This window comes from Panthera tigris, chromosome F2 (genome assembly GCF_018350195.1).
Source record: "Panthera tigris isolate Pti1 chromosome F2, P.tigris_Pti1_mat1.1, whole genome shotgun sequence".
In the NCBI taxonomy this organism is placed as follows: Eukaryota; Metazoa; Chordata; class Mammalia; order Carnivora; family Felidae; genus Panthera; species Panthera tigris.
In genome coordinates, this window is record NC_056676.1 from 15,079,899 (window position 1) to 15,098,480 (window position 18,582).

Here is an 18,582-nt window from a genome sequence, read left to right on the forward strand (position 1 = left end):
CTGGAGGCTAGAAGTCTAAGAGCAAGACGTTGGCAGAGTTGGTGTCTTTTGTGGTTTCTCTCCTTGGCTTGCATTTCCATTGTCTTCCCTCTGTATATGTCTGTGTCCTAATCTTCTCATCTTATAAAAACAACAGTCCTATTAGATTAGTGCCCACCCTCTCACCTCCTTTTAACTTAATTACCTCTTTAAGGACCTCATCTACAAATGCAGTCGATGTTAAGGATTCAATTGTGTCCCTTCAAAATTCATATGTTGAAGCCCTAACCCACAATGTAACTATATTTGGAGATAGGGCTTTAAGGAGATAATCAAGGTTAAATGAAATCAAAAGGGTGAAGCCCTAATCTAACAAAATTGGTGTCCTTAATAGAAAAGGGACACTAGGGAGGTGCACACAGAGGAAACATGTGAAAACACAGCAAGAAGATGGCCATGTGCAGGCCAAGGAGAGATGCCTTAGGATAAATCACACCTACCGACACCTTGATCTTGGACTTCCAGCTCTCAGAACTGTAAGAAAATAAATCTACATTGTGTAAGCCACTCAGCCTGTGGCATTTTGTTATGGCAGCCCTAGAAAACCAATAGGATCACATTCTAAGCTACAGGGAGTTAGGACTTCAACATATGAACTTGGGGGAAACAAAATTCAGAACATGACAGGTAGTTACATATGGGCTATTGAGGAGGCAAAGGCAGCCTGGCAAAGAATTCCAAAGCAAGTGCACCAAGCGGTATACAAAGGCTCTGCAGGCACAAGTGAGTTTCCTTCCACCTAGAAGTCCAGTGTGCCTAGAGAAAATTAGGTCAAGGGAGAGAGCTAGGTAACAAAGTCCAATTGGGAGGCAGGCCAAATCATGCAGGACCATGCAGGATATGGCAAGAAGTTTGCATCTCATTGAAGTGGGGCAACCTCAGATGGCTTTCAACAGATGAGTGACATGATCTGATATTTACCTTTAAAAGATCACTTTCTTCTTGATGCATAGAATGGATTATAGATAAGCTAAAATGGAAGTGCTAAGAACAGTTAGGAAATGATGGAAAGAATCTAGATGACAGATAATGGACTGGGAGGAAGGACAGAGATAAGAAGAAATGGATGGATTTAAGATATCTTTAGGAAGAAGAGCCCTGAGAACTTGCTGATGGATCTGATATTAGGGATGGAGGAAAGGGTATATTCACAGATTATACATAGGTTTTTGTCCTGAGCATTTGGGTGGATAATAGGAGTATTTTACTGTGATGAAGAGGACAAAGGAGGAATAGATTTGATGGAAAGGGTGAAAGAATAGCATTTGTGTTAAAATTGTTAGGGAAAGTAGTGTAAATATTCCTCAGTGACTCAGCTTCCTAAATCCCATGGGGTTTTGTTGTTGCTTTGTTTTGTTTTTAGCAAATATCTAGTCCTTGAACAATGAGATGCATCACTGATGTTTGTCTTCGATAAACGTTATCTCAGTCCAAGTCTCATGTTAGCCGTTCTTCCCTATTTCTTTTGTTCCATGATATGCACAATCTTCTGGTGGTTTTCCAGAAGCATAATTCCCATATGTAACTTTGTTCCTGTGGAAAAGTCAGTTTTAGATCACACTGTTCAAAATAAATCTCCAGGAATAGAAACTAAGTTTGTTTAGATAACTGTATCACATATGATTCTAATTGTATAAGAAAAAATTAAATATACAATGATCTTCTTCTATAGAACTCAGTAGGTTTTAATAAAATCTGGTGCAAAATAGCCTTCTAGGTTCCATCCAAGTTTTAAAAGTTTAGGCCATGAAAACATTATGTAAGGCTGTTCCATATTTAAGAACTAGATGGTAGTGCTCATAGACGTTTTCCTTACTAGCATCTCATTTCAATTTTCTCTTGAATTCTGAATAAGTTTTAATTTGAAGGAAAGTGATTATAGGTCCATGGAAGGAATAGTAATTCTTTACGTTGCCAGGGACAGGGAGACTCTAAACCCAGGTGAATGATGTGGTCAGATTCACATTTTCTATGGACTTTTCTGGGGGCTGTGGAGGAGTGAGAGGGAAATGGAAATACTGCCAGCTGGGAGATCAAGTGAAAGAGCTGTGCCAGCAGAGAGGGACAGGGAGACACAACCAAGAAGGGCCTGAACTAAGGCAGGCAGTATAGGTAAAGAGGAAAAACAACATTGAAACGCTATTTCTCATATAGAGTTAGAAGCACCAGATGACTAGTAGCTAGGCTTTTAGTTTGAGTGATGGAAAACTGGATAATGCCACCAACTGAAGTAGAAAGAAAAGAAAAAAGAGAATACGAACACATGTGAGGGTGGATATGTGTGATGGTTAATTTTATGTTTCGACTGCGCTGGACACAGTGCCCAGATTAAACTTTATTTCTGTGTCTGTGAGGGTGTTACTGGGCAAGATTAGCATTTGAATCAGTGGACTCTGTGTAATAGCTTGCCCTCTCCAGTGTGGTGGGCACCAGCCAATCTACTGAGGGCCTTTCTAGAACAGATAGAACAAAAGGGGGAGGAAGGAGGAATTTAAGGAATTCACCCCTTTCTTCCTGCTCCACTGAAATAACTGGGACATCTCATCTCTTCTCCTGTCCTTGGATTAAGATTTATACCATCAGCTCCTCTGGTTTTCAGCCCTTCAGATTCAGTCTGGATTACACCAGTGGCTTTCTTGGGTCTTCAGCTTGCAGATGGCAGATTGTGGAACTTCTCAGTCTCCATTTTATATGTATACACACAAGCTCCTATTGGTTCGGTTTCTCTAGAGAAAGCTGACTAATAGATGGGAGTGAAAATAACTGGTTTTGAAATAAGATGAGTTTGAGGCATGTATAAATGTCCAAGAGGAGATGTTGTTAGAATCTCATGAAAGAAGTCAAGACTAGAAATACACATTTGGGATTCAGAGACTGTAGTCCACATCCCTATAATATTAGATTCTCCAGGGAAAGAGAGTTAAAGGAGCACAGGGCCAAAGGCAGAACCTGTGAGAACACTGGCAATTAAGTTGTAGGGAGGAGACAGCAAAATATCGGGTAGCTATTGTTTTGATATGTAATATAGAAATTCAAATTAATAAACTTCCATAATTAGAGACTTTATAAACCTGGGAGGGGAGAAGCTTTGTAGTATGAAACTTGAAGATTCTTAAAGATGATTTGATAGACATTTTTATCATTCTCAAGAAAACTTTATTTTATCTTAGTTCTAATATCAGCCCTAATATCTGTACTACTCTAATGTAGCTGAAGTAAAAGTAAAACAAAATATGTACACACACACACAAACACACACACAGTGCTTAAGGCACTGCCGGTAAGTATCCAAAACTCTGCAGCAGAGGCTTACCCCTTAATTAATATCATTATAGTCATTTTAAAAATGTGGTTCAGTGCAAAATTCCTTAGGGTGAAGTACATAGACCACTAGCAATCACCTAGAGTACAAAAGAATCCACCAGTAGTTTGCAAGTATATGGCCAAGAAACAATGAAACAATTTTGGTAACATATATTTAACAAATCTGAAATGTAAAACTATGATGTTTGCAAAAATTGCCAAAAGCATTTAATAATCATCTACTAAATATTGTGCTGGTATTTTTTATCTCAAAAAACATGTATATTCTCATCATTTGTATGACATATTTTTTAACTCTTTATTTTCCTTGTTATCATGAAGTTTCTTTAAATTCTTGATACCCTAAACTAGATTAATGGTTCAAAACTGAATCATCAAAGCATTAAAATGTATTGATGAAATAGCAATACAAATATAGTTACTCAGATTAATGTTTATAATAGTAAACAGAATTCCAGGGAAAATATAAAATGTGAATCTGAAAACATGATTTTTTCATACATGCACCCAAAAAAATAATACTGCAGTGTGGAAAATAAAATAATAAATACCTGAGAATTATTGTTTTCCTTTGGTAGCTAGACCATTGTCTGTTATAAAACTGACAATTAGTGACATGCTCACTTCATGCAATTATATATACATATATATATTTATAAATATAAAGCACTGTTACTCTTCTAGTAAATAAAATTTTTCACAAAGGAACATAAAATAATGTTCATTATTTGAAAATATTGTTTGAAAACACAAAGTATGACACTAATTTTGAAAAATTTATAAGACCAGTCATTAAGTTAGTAACAAATGATGTGCAGTCAATGTGATACACCACATTAATACAACAAAGGAAAAAATGCATAATCATCTCAAATGACACAAAAGAAGCATTTGACAAAATCTAATACTCTCCCATGAATAAAAAAAGAAACACCCAGAAAACTAGAAATGGAAAGGAACTTCTTCAACATGATAAAGAGTATCTATGAAAAATCCATAGTTAACATTATACTTAGTGATGAAAGACTGAATTCTTTCCCTCATTGATCAAGAGTAAGACAGTGTGTCCTTTCTTGCCACCTCCATTCAACAGTACACTGGAAGGACTAGCCAGGAAAAATAGGCAAGAAAAAGAAATAAAAGTCATCCAGGTGGGAAAGACAGAAGTACAACTATCTTTATTTGCTGATGACATGATCTTATTTAGAGAAAATCTTAAAGAATTCACAAAAATATGATTAGAGTGAACAAAAAAATTAATCAATCTGGCAGGATACAAAATCAATTATATTTCTATACAATAGTAATGAACAATCTAACAGTGAAATTAAGAAAATGATTCCATTTATGATGGCATCAAAGAGAATAAAATATTTAGGAATAAATTTAGCCAAGGATGTGTAACGTTTGTATACTGAAAGCTATAAAAGTTATTGAAAGAAATTAGAGAAGACCTAACTAAATTGAAAGACATCTCATCTTCATTGATTGAAAGTCTTAATGTTGTTTACATAGCAATATGACTCAAAGTGATCTACAAATTCAATTCAATCCTTATCAATATCCCAATGGCTTTTTTTTTGCAGAAATAGAAAAATTTATTCACATTCATACAGAAGCTCAAGGAACTCCAAAGAACCAAAGCAATCATAAAAAAGAAGAGATTGGGCAACTCACACTTCCCAATTTCAAAAATTACTATAAAGCTATAATATCAATATAATCAGATACTGGCATAAACATAGACATATAGATCAATAGAATAGATTCCAGAATCCAGAAATAAACCCATATACCTATTGTTTTAATTATCTAATTTCAAAAATGACAACAATAATCAGCATTTATGGAGAGGCCATGTTGTGGCAGGCCCTTTTCTAGGACTTGAGATACGGTTGGCAAGAAAATGGACAAAATCCTCTTTCCCTAGCAGGGAAAGATAGGCATAACAGCCCTAGATGACCCAGAATGCTTCTGGGCTGCATGTACTTCACACATATTAGCTCATTTCACTCTCTTAATCTTGTGAAGGAGTTGCTGACATTGTCTCTATTTCCTAGGGGAGGAAATAGTTATCAAATAGTTGGTTATCAAAAAAGGTGCTAAGACCATTCAATGGGGAAATAATAGTCTTTTCAACAAATGGTGCTGGGACAATGGGATAACCACATGCAAAAGATTGAAGCTGGACACACCATATACAAAAATTAACTCTAAATAGATCAAAAGCCTACATATGAGATCTAAAACTATAAAATTCTTAAAAGAAAACAGGTACAAATCTTTATTATGGATTCTGGCAATGGATTTTTAGGATTGATATTAAAAGCACAAGAAATAAAAAGTTTGATAAGTTATATTCTATCAGAACCAAAAACTCAAAATTAAAAACATCAAAAGACGCAATCAAGGAAGTTAAAAGGCATTCCACAGAATAGGGAAACATATTTCTAATTCATGTATGTGGTAAGGATCTAGTATTCAGAATATATAAATATCTCTACATACTCAACAAAAAGGCAAACAACTGTATTTTTTTTAGCTTTATTTCATTTATTTATTTTGAGAGAGTACACGTAGGGGTAGGGGAAGGGAAGAGGGAGAGAGAGAGAGAAAGAGAGAGAGAGAGAGAGAGAGAGAGAGAGAGAGAGAATCCCAAGTAGGCTCCATGCTGTCAGCACAGAGCCCAAGATGGGGCTTGATGCCATGAACCACGAGATTATTACCTGAGCCAAAATCAAGAGTTGGATCCTTAACCGAGTGAGCCACACAGGCGCCTTGCAAACAACTCAATTTAAAAATGGGCAAAGGACTTGAATAAATATAATTCCAAAGATGGCGTAAAATGAGCAATAAGTAAATGAAAGGCTGTTCAACATCATTAGTCATTAGGGAAATACACATCAAAACCACAATGATATAACACTGCACATGCCTAGGATATCTATCATTAAACACAAAACAAACAAAATTAAAGAAAACAAGTATTGGTAAGGATGCAGAGAAACTAGAACCTGCATACAATATTGGTGGGAACATAAATGAGGCAGTTACTTTGGAAACCATTTGGAAACCAGTTACTTTGGTAACTCACAAAGTTAAATATGGAATTTCCGTATGACCCCGCAACATACCCAAGAGAAATGAAAAAAAATGTCCACACTAAACGTGCACCCACTGTTATAATGTGTTATTCAAATAGCCAAAAAATGGACCAACCCAAATGTCTATTAACTGATGAATTGATTAAAAAACACGGTGTATATATAAAATGAAATATTATGCAGCCATAAAAATGATGTACTGATATACACTACAATACAGATGAACCTTGAAAATATTACATTAAGTGAAAGAAGCCAAACACACAAGGCTCCATATCATATAATGCTATTTTTATGAAATGCTCAGAATAAGAAAATAAGTAAAGACAAAGAGATTAGTGGTTGCCACAGGCTGGGGGAAGAGAGAATGGTGAGTGACAGCTTAGTGAGTACACTAAGCATTTCTTTCTGGGGTGATAAAAATGTTCTGGACGGGCTCTGTGCTGACAGCTCAGAGCCTGGAGCCTGTTTCAGATTCTGTGTCTCCCTCTCTCTCTGCTCCTCCCCTGTTCATGCTCTGTCTCTCTCTGTCTCAAAAATAAATAAACGTTAAAAAAAAATTAAAAAAAAAAAAAGGGGGCGCCTGGGTGGCTTGGTTGGTTAATCGTCCGACTTCAGCTCAGGTCATGATCTCACAGTCCGTGAGTTCGAGCCCCGTGTCGGGCTCTGTGCTGACAGCTCAGAGCCTGGACCCTGTTTCAGATTCTGTGTCTCCCTCTCTCTCTGCTCCTCCCCTGTTCATGCTCTGTCTCTCTCTGTCTCAAAAATAAATAAACGTTAAAAAAAAATTTTTAAAAAAATGTTCTGGAATAAGATAGTTGTGATGGTGGCACAAAACTGTTACTGCACTTAATTGTACATTTTTAAATGGTGAAAAAATGAACTTTATGTTATGTGAATTTTACCCCAATATAAAAAAGGAAGTGAAAACACAATGAAGGTATTACCAACATCTCTGTCAAATTAACACTGTCAATGTTAATGTACTGCAGGGGCACAAAAGGCAAAAGGATCATTTTCTTGTGTGTAGCATATATGCTACTTTACAGTAGATAAAATCATATATGCGCACTGTATAAATCAAGTTTCAGCATATGTGTGAAATGTAAATGATGCAGAAGTGCTTGTTCATTTTTATTTTGTCATTGAAAATCCATGCTTCAGGAAAACAGAAGGAATTTCATGGTTAGCTAATGCCAACTTTGCGAGCATTGATAAGAACACTGAATTTGAACTCTACTTCTTGTCCACTGTGTGATTAAATGCAAATAAATGGAACATTCTTCCTAATCAAGGTGTGGTCCATGGCAGAGCAACACCAAGCACCACTAGGAGACTCCTGGGCCACTCATTGGACCTGATGAATCATAATCTGCATTTTAACAAGACTTCCGGATGATTCACATGCATATAAGACTGAGAAACTCTGCTCTAAATCAATGTTCCTCATTGTTAAACTGTAAATGCTAGGTTTTATTTATTTTTATTATTTATTTATTTTTCACTCTTTTTAGAGAGAGAGAGAGAGAGAAAGAGAGAGCATACATGAGGTGAGGAGGAGCAGAGGAGAGGGAGAGAGAGAATCCCAAGGAGGATTCGCGCCCAGTGCAGCACTCAGCGTGGGGCTCTATGTCGTGATGGTGAGATCACGACCTGAGCTGACATCAAGAATTGGATATTTAATGCACTGAGCCACCCAGGCACCCCCTAAATGCTGGGTTTTAAAACCCACACTTTTAACTTTTAAAGTCAGTGTCTTTGACTACGTCAAGTACTCATGTGAAAGGTTAAAATGCAACAACGTACCCTCATACCTTTCTCCTCATCCACCAACTTTCCCAAATACAGTTTAGTAGAAGAAAATAATGGTTAAGAAGGATTCAGAAATTATCACTTACCCTAATCAATGCATTTGCTCATTTCACACATGCACTAGAGCTATAACTTCAACAAAATGAAATTAGAGTTCAGGTTAAAGCTTTCATTTTAGAGTAAAGCTTATTTACTCTCCTGTGTGTTAGATGTGTCATCAATTTGCTACTAACTCCTCTATTCATATCTGCCCCATCTATCATCTCTTCTACAATCTTTTCATAGTTAAGAAATATTCATTAAAATTACATATATAAATCTCTTCTCTGTTTTTTGTGATGAATTTTGTCATCACAGACTGTACAACTGAGTGACTTCCAAATTCTTTTTTCTTTCCTAGATGCTGTCTCAAATTGTACTATTCACCTTTTTTTCCTCCATATTTGGAGTTTTTAGATTTTTTTCCTTCTTCTTTTCCCCCCTTTTCCATCAAATGCTATCATCACTAAACTTTTTGATATTTTTAAAAGCTGAAATTTGATTAAGATATACATCTTTTTTTATTCAGGCAATAGTAACCCTTTACTTTTGCACAATCCTTTACAGTTAGCAAAAGGTTATCACACATTGTACCAGTTAAGACTCAAAACAAACTTATGAAATAGATAGAAAAGACATTTTACTTCAGTAACAGCTCAGAAGTCAAGATACAGTTTAAAGTATCAGAGAAAGGAGAAAATCCAGATCATCAGCCATATAAAGAGAAATACAACTGCCAGTCACCTGCTTTGTAAACTCTACAAATAGTGCCAATTAAGGAAAGGGTAATACCATTATTAATAATTTTATTTTTTTAATTTAACCTCAGTGAAAAGTATTCAAATATAATATGTTGGAAACTCTGCATTGAGCAATCAAGATAAAACCTTTACTTGAAGGCTAGAAAATCAAAACGTCAAAGAGAACACAGATAGCAAACAATAAAAGGAACGCTAACACAAAAATATATCATCCAACGTAAGTGAAGATTTGTCCCAAGATGAAGGCACTGCAAATCAATAAAAATTCCATGAGATTCAACAAAGCAGTACATTTTCACAAAGGGATGACTTTATAAAATCCTTGCAAAATAATGCAAAGGGATCTAAAAGTCAGAAACTAGATAAAAGCACTAGAAAAAAGGAAAGAAGCTCAAATACTCTGAACTAATAGCTCAATTTATGCCCTTCAAAACAATCCCTAACAATTGGTAGCTGTCAGTGCTATGGACTGATGGCATTCAATAGATACTTCTTGACTAAGTCATATTCTGATTATTTTTAATTAAAAAAATTTTTTTTGATGTTTATTTTTGAGAGAGAGAGCATGAGCAGGGGAAGGGTAGAGAGAGAGGGAGACACAGAATCTGAAGCAGGCTCCAGGCTCTGAGCTGTCAGCACAGAGCCCAACACGGGGCTCAAACCCATGAATTGCGAGATCATGACCTCAGCTGAAGTTGGACGCTTAACCGACTGAGCCACCCAGGCGCCCCTGATTATTTTTTAAATTTTTATTTATTTTTTAGAGAGAAAGAGTGAGAGCACGAGCAGGGGAGGGGCAGAGAGAGAGGAAGACAGGATCTGAAGCAGGCTCCATGCTCAATGCCAAGTTCGAACTTGTGAACCATGAAATCATGACCTGAGCTGAAGCAGGATGCTTAACTCTGCAACCAACCCAGACGCCCTAGTCATATTGTGATTATGACTAGAAATTATAATTAAGAAGAAAGAGAAACAGGGATGGAAGAATGGGGAGTAAATGAAAGGAAAAGGAAGGAAGGAAGGAAGGAAGGAAGGAAGGAAGGAAGGAAGGAAGGAAGGAAGGAAGGGTGAAGCAAGGAAGGGAAGGAGAGAAGGATAGAGGGAGAAGGGGAGGAGAAGGGAGAGTTAGGGAAGGGGAAGGAACTAACCTATGGCGAAAAAGGAAACAGTTTAGTGATTAGGAAATCAAATGGCACCAAACCAATTATTCTTGAAAATGAGTAAGGCTAAAGTAGATCACAAAGATAAGGATTTATGTGAGGAAAGAGAGTGGAAACAGTAAAGGGCTTTCATAATGACATCAAAACCAGAAATCACTCTTGGCAAAAGAATGTCTAAGTAACTCCACTTTGAGTCTCATGGTGTCCTGATAAGACCACTTAAAGAGTACATTGCAATAAATGCCCTCAGCAGTTTAAACGGCCCTTAGCCTTGTGGGAATCAATCACGGGTACTCCTTAGAACCCCCATAATCAAAGTAATTCCAGGCCGTGTGTCTTGACAGTTGCCATTATGGTCTACCACTGGCATGTTGAGATAGTTAAGATCTGTTCACAACACAAACAGCTGTCTAAGAGGTGGTACACTTATATTCAATCCAAGTAAACCTTGGTGACTTAGGAAAAGGACCCAATAACACTCAACCAAGACTCTAAAAGCAACGTCTACAAGCAATCTATCATTTATAGACGAATTTGTACTTGACAAATCAAAGCATTCTCATTTTAGGTAAAGCTAGATAAATAATATGTCATAACCGGTATTCCACATGTCAAAGAAAATGTGAATTGAAGGAATGAGTCAAAAATATAAAATTGTTTTTGTTTCTATTTTCCAGTTTTATTTGGTTATGAAACTGACTTGGGGCAATAATTATGCTGCTATTTCAGAAAAAAATGTCTAGAACACTATTTTTTCAGGAAATTCATTAACTTTGTCAAGAGAAATTATTCTGTTTGTAAGTAAAACTTTGATCAAATTGTAACATTAAGTAAAATTTTAACTCTTTAAGAATCCGGATTAAAATAAACTCATATTAATACAAAGATATTAAAAAGCTAAATTTTACCCAAGTGATATTTGAATTATAATGCTATCCTCAGATTTTCAAGGTTTATCTGATGCCATTTCTATTTTTCTGAGAATGATTCACATCTCTACCTAAAAATCTTCTTCTACTCATACACATTTTATGAATTTATTATGTTGAACTATGCAAAACTTTCAGTTACCCTTCAACAGTCAATACTTAATAATTGCAGATCCTAAGCACTCACTTTTGTTTCTGTTATTATTGTTTTGTTTTTTTTTTTCCTAAACAACTGTGGTACAGGCTCCATTTTTGTGCTTGATTGGAAACAAGGCATTAAATTATAGTTTGCAACCCTGGTGCACACCAGAATCATCTGGGAACTTTAAAATACACTATACTAAGGTCCCATGCCAAAGATTCTGTAACTATAATTGGTTTCCAATAAAATCTGGGCGTCAATAGTTCTTGAATTTCTTCAAATGATTTTAGATTGCATCTAGATTGAGAAACACTGGCTAAATAAAATGAGGCTTGGGAGTCGCTTTTTTCCTCAATGATAATAATCACCATAAAAAGTATTCCAGTCTAGAAAAATTAGAACTCAGGTGACTAAATTGCATAAGCCTTAATGAACCCACAACTGAAAAGAAGCACGCCACTATAAAAAGAGAAATATTCATATATTATTACGGTTTTCAATATGGAAAGCAACTCTTTGTAGATTCAGAAGTAATTTGCATAGAACTAATATGTAGAGACTGATCACAGCGAGCTCCAGAAAAAGAAAAAACTGTGAAACTGACAAGTGAGTCTTTAGTGCCCTGCTCTGCCCTGTCTTCACTCTACATTCACCTTCCCTCCGAATTTTCAATACTAGGCTTTTCAATTTTCAATACTAGAATTTTCAACACAAGGCTCCTCTAGAGAGCTAAGGTGCTAGGAAAGATTTCCAGAAGAAAACAAAAATGACTCCTTTGGAGTCAAATATTTATTGTTTAATGCACACCTGATAACATTATGGCAACAACAGTGCAAACAAATAGGAGTATGATGAATAAAACACATTATGAGATTAAATATTTGTGCTTACTTTTAAATGCGGACATACGTCTCTCTTATGGCACCACATCCAGAAGTTTCCTTGAAGAGTATCCTAGGTATGAAAGAAAAAAAAACTCTTTAGTTTTTCAATAAGGCCATAAAATGTGGTGTTTGAAATTTGGCTGTGCCACTTTATGACCCTGGGAAAGATACTTAACCTTTCTAAGCTTCAACTGTATGGTGGAAAAAATAAAATATAAATATTAGACAGGATAATACATACAATATAAATAACATATGGAAAGCTTTGATAGATATTAGCTGTTGTTATAAAAAAAATCACTGTTTTTATTTTTACCATTTTCTTAAGAAACCATTTTTGCATCTAAAAATTATGTTTAAAGTTATTTTATATGCATCTTTGATTTTCCAAAGCACTTTTTACTCATATATTTTCATATTATATTTGGTGAAGACAGTCATTGAAGAACCAATAGCAGTAAATCATAATGGACTTACTCTATCTACTGCTTAGCGATCAAAATAAAACATGTGTGTAAAGTTTTAGTGTAATGTTTATTAAAGAATCTCCTCATCAGAAACACTTGAAAACTCTTTAAAACATACATTCCTTTGCTCCCCACGGATCAACCCAATACTAATCTCAGATTCTCTCCACTTGCCTGTTTCTTGTTAATAATCCCATCTGCTAAGTTTCAAAGACACCTGTTGTTATCCAGCACTTCTTGGAGATACATCACTGGTGCCCTTTCCTCAGCCTTATTTTTAGTCAGTTGTAATATCCTATTGATTTGACTTTCAAAATCGTTCTTTCATATTTCCTTCTCTTTTGCCTTCCAAGTACCATGACTCCAGACCAAGTTCTATTAACTCCTACATGAGCCTTCCCCCAGCCAACCCATTTGATTCATAGCCACCAAATTAACCTTCATAATGAAAAATCTAGAGTATGTTACTGTCTTGATTAAATATATTAAATACTTTCCCATTCCTTGCAAAAAAGCTAGCCTGACATTTTTAGCTAAATGAGCATTCAAGGATTTCATGAGAGGACTTCCATCTGTTTTCAGGGATTTATTTCACACTACTCCTTTTCACCTACCATCATTTTCAACCAAAATGGAACAGAAGTTCTCCTATAAACACAGCTCTCATGTTCTGGCCTCTTTCTGGTTCCTCAAGTTGATGCTCACCTGTCTGATTATACCCCCAGGCAAATGGGAGTTGGGAAATCGGATGTTTCAGGCATTTAGAAGCAGAGGTAGAAGCAGGGCAGAATAGGGTAGGCAACATTTTGAGAAAAAAAGGTTACCAAAAGTTTGGAGGAGCTGTTATCAATTTAAATGGCTTAGGTAGAAACAGAAAATCCTTATAGAGGCAAATGGGATAGCAATTAGGTGAGAAGAGAATGAAAAACTGAAGTGGAGGGTGGAGGGTGAAACCTGGGGGAATTCCCCAAATCACATCCTAGGACTTTCATAGGTTCCTTTGATCTCAAGCTGGGTGGGAAGAAAGATGTTAATACTGCCTTCTTTAGTCTGAACTTTTCCTTTTTTAACCATTCCGATTTCTTGCCACTGACATCATGCCTATTAGTCATAACTTTTAGCACATGTTACCACCAAGAAGCCTTCCCAAACTCTTCCACAGAGCTATCATTCCTTCCTCTGAATTGTCAGAGCATGCTATTCTCACTTTTGTGTCACATTTGATTCTTCCTATTTTATTGTAATGTTTGAGAAGAGGAATCATTTAATTTTCATCTCTGCCCCAGCAGGGTCTAGCTGTTAATTACCTAAGAACCTTTCTCTGTGTATGTGTGTATTGTGTCTCTTCCTTCCTCTTCAGCATCCCCATTCACAAACAAAGAAAATTAGGTCGATGGATACTAGATGATTTATCCTGGGGAATAATCACCATGACATCTCACTCGCCTAATCATTCTACACTAAAGAAATCTCTTTCACTCAGTCTTTTATAAATCTGTAATATCTCTCAATAAATGACATAACTTTAGAGTAATTTTCCAAGTGATTAAGATAGTCAATCAGCCTATCTGTATATATGTGGAATTTCTACCAACCTTAAGAATAATTAAAGAAATATTTCTTTTGAAATCAAATAGCTATAATAACATGAACTTTAAAAAAATTTTTAAAACATACCTAATACATTTTCAGTCCCACATGTTGTCAGCTGCATCTAGAACCCAATGCTTTGCCCTTTCTTACTAATTCTTGCCTTATGGTTTCTAAAACCCCATGACCGATCTAGTGGTCTCTCTCTCCCAAGAACAAAAGCAGACCCAATTCTTTTCTCTCTTGGTTTAGCCATCCACCAGCTACAGATTTCCTCTTCTCTCCCACTCATCTGTATGAACAGTCCTACCATCCAATAAAGCCATTTGTGCTGACAGGTGCTGCTTACCTAAGGAATGAATCATCAGTTGGTTTCTGAGGTTCTGAATCAGCAGAGCCTCAGCTCTAGCCAGTGTCATTAGTTGTAGATGAAGTGATGGTGCCAGAGGCAGACTAAGTGGACCAAGAAGGCAGGAAGGACTGCTCTAGCCTTGCTACGATTAATAAAAGCATTGCTACTGAGGAAAGCTGTAGTTAAAAATGAAGAATAACAGTGCTAATATTTTGCAAGTTGCAATACTGTGATTTATAAAAAATATATATTGTCATCATTCAGATGACCAAAATATATTCCTCAAATATGTTTTGTCTGCCCCCATGTTCCTGGCTCACAGCTCCTAAAACGTTTGGGATTTCCTGTGATAAGGGTGATGGAAGTCTTTTGTCATGTAAATGATGATGGGTTTTGGATCCCAACCAATGGCAGGGTTGCTTGCTGTGAGGACCAACCCCGTGATTAGAGGGTTGGAACTTTCAGTCCCACCCCTACCTCTCCTCTGGGGAGAAACAGAGATGCTGGAGGTTGAATCAGTCCTTGGCCCATGACTCAGTCAATTGTGCATATGTAATAAAACCTCTGTAAAAACCCAAAAGGGGAACTTGCAGCTTGGTGAATGTGAGGAGATGCAGGAGGGGCACTCCTGGAGAGAATGTGGAAGATCTGCGCCCTTTCCCCTACCTGCTTAGCGTATCATTTCATCTGGCTGTGGATGTGTATCCTTTATATCCTTTAATAAACTGGTAAATGGGTTTCTCGGAGTTCTGTGAGCTGCTCTAGCAAATTACTCAAACTGAAAGAGGAGCCCATTGGAACTTCCAATCTGCAGCCAGTTGGCCAGAAGCACAGATCACAGCCTGGGGCTTGCCAGCGACACCTGCAGTTAGGGGTGGAGGGCAGTCTTATAGGACTGAACCCTTAACCTGTAGAATTTGATGCTATCTCCTGGAAGACAGTGTCAAAATTGAGTTCAATTCTCAGAACTGAAAACTGGTGCCCTGTAATGGGTGTTTGGGGGCTGAGAACCCCCCAGATTGGAATTGGGTCTAGGACCCTAGAAGAGAAGTGGATAATTTGATGTAGGTCAGCTTTCCTAAGGTATACATTAGGAATTCCTAATAATTTAGGAATTATTTGTGAAATAATTTTAGCGACCTGTGAAGTGCTACTACATATGTGAGAAAATTCACAATGCACAATGTTTACATATTAAAAGCTCTCAGTAATTAAACATTGTTTAATGCAGGGTACTTCCAATATAATCTACGATAGAACCCCCTTTCTGATAAACACCTCTGATGTATATCCTCCAAGGAACACACCTTGGTAAAGGCTAATCTAGTTTGTTCATACTTTTACATTATTGAATAAAAACAAATGCTGGAGGGGCACCTGGGTGGCTCAGTCGGTTAAGCATCCGACTTCAGCTCAGGTCACGATCTCATGGTTCGTGAGTTCGAGCCCCACGTTGGGCTCTGTGCTGACAGCTCAGAGCCTGGAGCCTGTTTTGGATTCTGTGTCTATAAATAAACATTAAAACGTTTAAAAAAAAATGTTGGAACTGATAGAATCAAGACCATGATTTGCATTACTTATAGTATTAAAAGGGAGAGAAAGAATTCTCTTTTTCTATCCAAACTGTCCCAACACAAAGATAATTGATTTCATCTTTGCATTTTAAAAAGCCATATTTACTTTTGTGTGTCTATTTTCATATACAATTTAAAGTATACATTCTGCTGTGAGCCATGAAACATTTTGCAAAATCACATGTTTCATTACACCAAAGCCATAACGAATATTGGCAAAATAAATAAGATTTTCTTGTAGTACAAAAAATTACTGACATTTTAAAACTAAAACCTTCCTTTTTTAATGTTTATTTATTTGAGAGAGACAGAGAGAGAGAGAGAAAGAAAGAATCCCAAGTAGGCTCCACACTTTCAGAGCACAGCCTGATGCAGGGCTCAGTCCCATGAACCATGAGATCATGGCCCGAGCCAATATCAAGAGTGGGTTGCTTAACTGACTGAACCACCCAGGTGCCCCTAAAATCTTCCTTTTTAATGCGCATTTTTTTTGTTTTTTTTTCACACCTGACTCTTACTTATACCATAAAATGAACTTTTCTGTAAATTGTATCCTAAGATTCATCCAAAACAAAACAAAATAAAACAAAGCCAAACTAATAGAATTAATGTTTCTGGAATTGGTAGCACTGTGACTAATAATACATATATTTTTATACACACACATTAGATATAGATGGAGCCATAATACAATAGTCATAGTTCCTTATTATAAAAGTGAATAAAAGTAAAAGTAAATAAATTTTGGTGACCCAAAGATAGAAATATAACCAGCAAAGCTTGTCATAAATATTACATACTATCTGAGAATTCTGTTTGAAAGTAACCCCTTAAATCAAATGAAATGTCTCATTTTATACATGAATCTATTGTGTATAATCATCATGCCATACTGGACTGTTTCACTTGAAGCCATTAATACCTTTAAAATCAGTCAATGCTGCCAATTGACCATAAAATACTATTGTCCCAAACACAAAGAGATACTGAATCAAAGTTGAGTCTTATGTTTTACACATCTAACAATTAATTATAGGTGTGCAACCATAGTTAATCCAGATAAAGCTATCAAATACTACATTTTTTCATTTAATCATTGCTTCAGTCCTATGAAATTGAAACATAATTCTCATTTGACAGTTGAGAAAACTAAAAGAGATAAGGTAACCATATAGCTAGTCAGAAGCAGATCCAATCAAGATATGGGATCCAACCAGGCTATATGAGTGCCTAACCTCTCTTCTTTAATTCAATTCAGTTTAAGAATAGATGAGGCCAAATAAGTCATTTGATGTAGAGTCGTTCTAAGTAAACTGCTTCTGGAGCCCAAGGGATACAGCAGGTCCTGTATAGTTAAAGAGTCATGCAACTCTGGGAAACTTCCTCTAAGCCTTCTCTTCATGCTTAAGCATTAAATGAGATACTACATATAAATTAGTTTTTACAGCGCATCTAACTGATAAACAAATGTTTACTGTTGCTATTGTTGGACCTCCTCTTGGGTGAAAGGATTATTATTCTGGAATTCCAGAATAATTAAAATTTGCTTCATTTTAAAAAGCTCCAGTGTATCTTGCCCGGTTTGATTTCTACCTGTTCTGATGATGAACAACACAAAAGTATCCATTTCCCCTAGACTTTTGTATTTATTTTGAATGCTCTTAAGTTAATACATGATTATATGCCATATATGTCATTTCACATGCTGCACAATCTGCTACTATCATCCATTTGCTCTATTTGTTACAGTCCGGCACATCCTTGTGGGCCTGATTTTTCTTGAGGCTTTCTTAACTTCCCCCAGTTATTATGAAGTGTTTATCTCTTTCATTAAATTCTGAGCTTGCATCACCCTAAAGACAGAAACTACAAACTGTTGCTCCCTTACAGTACTTACTATATGTCAAAAAGCAGGTATGTTAAAAAAAAAGTTGAATTGCATATAAATTGCATATAATTTGTATATAAAAATAGTATTAAGATGTTGTACATATCTCATTTTCACTAATGAATAATCATTTCCCTGTAAGCAGGAACCATATTCTGTAACTTCTTTGTGTCTGATAGTAGCTGGCATCATGAGAAGAAGTAAATTTCAACTGGATGATTTAATGGTTTGTTTTTTATTATGGCCATGAGAACTTAATAGACACTTATGGCTGGCCAGTAATTATACATTCTTTCCCAAGTTTCTCCTGCTCCCCCAGATATTAATTTCATGCTTTCTCCTATCCAATTTTCAGCAGCTACTGCCTCCACTCTTCTCACACTCAGTATCTGTCCTTAATCCTTATTTCAACTGAGAAAACAGAGGCATTCCACATTTCCATTTTATATCCTCCATCTACGTATAATTGCACCCTCAATTCTGCCTTCTTTCCTGTTGCTATGGATAAGCTATCTGC

At 36.2% G+C, this 18,582-nt stretch overlaps 1 long non-coding RNA gene across 1 annotated transcript in view; it reads right to left on the bottom strand.

Annotated features, from left to right (window-relative positions):
• The window catches only part of LOC122235089, a 221,626-nt gene that overhangs the window by 9,878 nt on the left and 193,166 nt on the right, over positions 1-18,582 (bottom strand). The window contains exon 3 of the long non-coding RNA XR_006213209.1: positions 12,202-12,264. This is a non-coding gene — a long non-coding RNA (uncharacterized LOC122235089). The remainder of the gene's footprint in view (positions 1-12,201; positions 12,265-18,582) is intronic.